The sequence below is a fragment of the Eufriesea mexicana genome, unplaced genomic scaffold (assembly GCF_001483705.2).
Source record: "Eufriesea mexicana isolate 0111107269 unplaced genomic scaffold, ASM148370v2 scaffold202, whole genome shotgun sequence".
Taxonomy (NCBI): domain Eukaryota; kingdom Metazoa; phylum Arthropoda; class Insecta; order Hymenoptera; family Apidae; genus Eufriesea; species Eufriesea mexicana.
Window position 1 is genome coordinate 734136 of NW_016908372.1, and position 5268 is coordinate 739403.

The following is a 5268-nucleotide window of genomic DNA, read 5'->3' on the forward strand; positions in this document are numbered from 1 at the left end:
ATACTAATTGCAAGTACTATGAAATGCGCTGAAGAACGAGCAAACGCAGCGACGTAAGTACCACCCCTCCCCGGATAGAAAAACGGAAGTAAATGGAAATAATATGCGACAACTCGAAATCTTAAGGTGTTTTAACGACTAATTACTTACCCAGAGAGAAACAACTTGATGGAATGAACATTGGAATGAAAATGTCAAAGTCGACGACGTGGATCGCCTGGAAAAGCGAGATGGAAGAGAACAGCGGGCATTCGGCGAATCCTACGTATCGCCGGTGCCGGTACACAACCGGAAAATGTACTTTCATCGGGCACACATCTTGTTCTGTCCTTTCCAATGTACTTCGTAGTTACTGGCTCGAGCATGTGCTCTCTCGCGTGTGAAATGTCCCCACGATTTGCTCTTCGCTCTTTCGCCCTTTCTCTTTCTTTCCTACCCCACCCACCTATGCGTGATGCTGCAAACGGCACCGCCGTTTATGTAAGTTAGGACAGCGTTTCTCAAACGGCTTTGGAATCGAGTATTTCGCGGGGAAATGCAAAAATCGCGCGATATTCCTCGAGCATCGAGATTTACCAAGTACCCGCGAGAGTGGCGGATCTTTATCGACTGTGGCTTCTTCAGAGGGTATAACTTGGATCGAAATTCCCTGTACCCACGGTTTCTAATTATGCGAATGTATAAACCCGGTATTAATCGCCTCCATTGGTCCCGGATATAACACTGTGCACCGATGAAATTCCATTCCTGAGTATTATTATTTAGCATCGATTCCAGCATCGGCAGCATCGTGTGCTAAATTATAGCTAAAGAACAATGTTTCCCTGGATAACGTGTTTGTACCATGAGGTATGGAAACAATTTAAGTTTTCAATTGCGAGAATGTCTTTGGTATCGATAACTCGTTCGACTTCTCGAATGCTGATTAAAATTCTCAAAATTATTAAAAAATAAATAAAGTCGTCGTTAATAATATAGAGATCCACGAAGATAAGTGCTAAACAAAAGAGACAACAATTTTACGAATAAAGTTTAAACGGTATTTTAAACGACTCGGTGAATTTAACTAGTATTATCGACTTGTAACGAGAAATGTAATCGTATTTTCATGTTACAGAAAATGAATAATTTACTATTTTTCAATGAACAGCAGCAAATGCTTACAGAAATTTCCGAATCATTAAACGAAACATTTAACAATTCGAAAAATTCTAAGAACACCCTCAAATTTTAATCACTGACAGTCAGAGATACCCATCGCCAATGGTCTCACTGTAGATGCGACATTAGAGAATCGATTGAAATAAAAGAAAGGAATCAAAATTGATGCAAGAATGGAAATCCTGAAACTGCTCATTTAGACTGATTTGATAATTCTACATAGTGTTTGGAATTCTTCCTATCCCAATGAACCAGAGTCAGTTGGCCGATTTTCCACGGAAGATCACGTCGGTTGACTATAAATATTCGACTTTCGACGCCTTGCTTTTTACAGTCTTCGCAGAATATGGCATAAAATAAATTCCATAAAACGAAATGCTAACGCTGACCGGTTGAACGGTACAGTGATCGCGGACTGTCACGCACAGACCAACACCAGCGGCGATTTTCGCCGTAAAACGTCGGTTTGAGAAGCACTGGGTTAAAACACATCTGCAGACCCATCCGTCTGTACGTGATCGTCCACGAGTATTCGTAAAGTGCGCGAGAAAGAGCAATATGCGGAACGTAGCCACCTCTATATTTTACTTGAAGCTATTCGCGAGAATTTACGACGAACCCGCGATACTCTCTTTCTCTCTGTCTTCTCGCCACCCCCGTCTACTCTTTATCCATACATCTATCTCCTTGCTATATTTCTCGATTCTCTTGGCTCCTACGAGCTCCTCTTTTCACGCTGCATAGGAGGACAAGACCGTGTACCATCTAACTTAACGCGAATTCTGTTTACTCCTTTCGTCCCGATCATTCTCCACTCTGCGTCCACGAATTAGATCCTTCGTGCTTGGAAAATTTTCTAAGAACGTAAAAAGAAACCGATCTTTTTAATTCCAGATTGAAACCTCCCTGTTGGAGAGTTCAAATCTCCCGCTCCATGTTACTAGACGCTTCTAGCGATATCTGACACTTTTTGGCTATTCAAATAAAACCTAACGATGGAAGACACTTCCTTCCAAGCTACCGCAAAGAAAGCACGTACAGTTATTCCGATTGTGAGACATTATTCCAGTAAAACGTAACTCATCCACTGTATTCAACAACACTCCCCTTAGGTACCCCTTTGGTTGCTCATTGCTACCCCTTTTCGCTCATGTACAATTTCGTCATTGAATAGTTATCGAAGTGGCTGAAAATTGGACGAAAAGTCCTGACGATGTTTATTTATCGAATATAGTGATTAATACCAAACCTACCGCAATCAAATGTTCAGTAAACGAGAAAACAGTAGAATCTTTGAAAAATGGAATAACGAAAGACATTAAAAGATCGATTACACGTATATTGGAAGAAAAGTCACGAAGATGAGTGATTAAGACGATAACGTTGAATTTTAACGCGGAATTTTGAATGAAAGTTTCAAAAATTGCCATTTAGGCCACGGCAGGCTTAATGTTAAACGCGTAGCGAATAAAAGAAACGGGTTTGGTGCTACGAAGCCAATTCGTGAACGAAGCAAAAACGTAATTTAAGATGCGTTGATCAAACTGAACCAGCTCCTGCGGGGAATCCGATTTAATGTATTGAAAAGCTCGAGGCTGATGCTTGTCCGGCGTTCTCGATGTTAACGACCGTATTAATAAGAAATTAATGAATCGTGGCACGAGCAATCTAGTCTTCGCGGATTATTATCAGTTAACGAAGTTAAGGTAACTCGGTGAAGAGGAAATATCCTTTCGCCTGCAGCTACGTCTTTAATCTCTTTCTTCGACCTAATCACGAGATCCTTTGATACCGCGAATCTTGATTGCAACCTCGTGTTATTTATTCACAAAAGAGGCAATCAAATTGAGGAAACAGAAATTATAGCCTGGTTACGCGAGTGTTGTTTTATTTGATGATTTGGTGTATAGAAATAGGAGGAAGTATCTGTGAGTTACATCAAAGGATGAAAGCGAATTATGATTTTAATAATGCACGGTATTTGATTTGTCGAATTATAGTCATATTTATAACCATGTATTATTTATTATACATCTTAATTATAATTATACGATGCTTATGGGTAACTATATAACTAGAAAATTAATTTTTCTATGCGACACGAATAAAATATCGTTTCATTGATGTAAATGAAAGTAAACCAAACCGAATAATAATTGTGATAAGTAAAGTTTGGTGTTTAGAATTTTTTAATCAATAGATTTACGTGCACTCGAAATTTTGCTACGAAAGATTTAAATAAATAGAGGCCTATTACATTTTACTTCGAGAAAGAGATTAATCATTTTTCCCTTTTTCAATAAGTAACCTTAATTTGAGGCTCTTTGCGTATTTATTTATATACGTGTAGATTTTAATTTATTAATTATCGATATCCAGTAACATAAGCTACGAGTAGCGAAAGGAGTTACTCTACTGAAATTACGAAGCACCGAATGAATTATAATCGAATGGTATATATTATTTTCTTCGGTAAGAACTAATAACTACCTGTGATTAATATTTTTAGATTATTATATATATCTTAATCTATTTATAAATCATGCAAAATTGCAATAAAATACTTGCACATTTTAGCACGTTTCAACGGCGCCGTGGCTTAGTTGGTTAAAGCGCCTGTCTAGTAAACAGGAGATCGAGGGTTCGAATCCCTCCGGGGCCTGGTGGTAACAAAATTTTTGAAAATTTATTTTTTTTCCCGTAATTGAGGAAAGACGAAGAAAAATACGATACTTTGACACGTTTGCCACTGTGGTCACTAGTCTAGATTTTGAAAATTTGGACAACGTAAAGAGATAAGGAACATTGCGAAATGAAAAGTGCTCTATATTTTCTTCATATTGTTTAATAATTTCTTATATCCCAAGAATAATGAAAATTTTATTGCGAACTGTACGCATTATATAAAATAAAAATTGCGTAGCAATCAACGTGTTAAACCTTCTTACTTCATACCTTGAATATAAAAATTAATTCAACATATTCAACCACTGTATCCAATATATTAATAAATATCAGTATTTTAATTCTTTTACAATTTTACCTCATTAAATCGCCAATAAAAATTAATATTGACGAATACAGCCTCTACATATACTAAATTCCACTATGGCCAAAATTAATAATTACAATTAATTTATAATTAATTTAACATTTAAATTTCTATCATACGAAGAATATGCGAACATATATTTTTATCCTAGACAATCGCGACAATTGCATGCTAAATGCTATCTACGAGACGAACTATGAATTTTTTAAATTTATATTAGCCAATATTCCCAGACGCGAATTTTAAATAAATATTGTATAATTGATCAAAATATTTACTGTCTAACGATACTTATTAACATACAACTATAACCTACATATAACAAATTTCAAGTGACAATAATCGTTATCTTTCGAGCGATAAAAATACGAAAACCTGTCAGTGAGATAAAATTTCGGGGGAGCCCCTTGATGATTGCTTATAAAAAGGCTAGGAGAACTTTTTAATTGGAACAATACGGTGTAATTTCGACGTGCCTAACGCGAGTGCCACAAAGTCTGTCGCGGAACTTTGAGCAAGTTTTATCAGCCGTTATCTTTTATCTCGGTACTTCGCCAACTTTTTAAACCTCTGCCGGCGGGTCAGCATTTTTAACCCGCAAGACGTAAAGTTAAATATTCACTTCATGAAAGTGCCGTAAAGGGGCACAGTTTCCTCTTCTTAGCGGCTTGCCCGAGCGGAATGGCGGCGAGGAATTCATTTACTCCCTCCGCGAAAACACGGCAAACCCCGATTCGCGTAATTTACAATTTCTATTTATATTCCTCTCTTCATATTTACAACCCCGTCTATGCTTAACTTCGCCAACACTTGACGCGAAGAATATACCGGAATTCGAATGCTCTATTGATGAATACGATGTCAGGATTTCTTGCATTAATTCATCGACCGCACTCGCGGCACATATTTTTAGTTTCCCATTCGCCGAATTTTCTTCGTTCGTCGTTTCGAATTTGATATGTTCTTTCGAGCGATGAATTTGAATAGTTTGCAAGTGAAATATGATTATTAAATAATAGTCCGAATTATGATATATTTAATATTATATAAATTAA

At 37.1% G+C, this 5268-nt stretch overlaps 1 non-coding gene across 1 annotated transcript; it reads left to right on the plus strand.

The window, feature by feature from the left end:
* Window positions 1–3749: 3749 nt before the first annotated feature.
* TRNAT-AGU (transfer RNA threonine (anticodon AGU)) lies at window positions 3750–3823 on the plus strand. The gene has a single exon. It is a non-coding gene; the product is annotated as a tRNA-Thr (tRNA).
* The last annotated feature ends 1445 nt before the right edge of the window (window positions 3824–5268 follow it).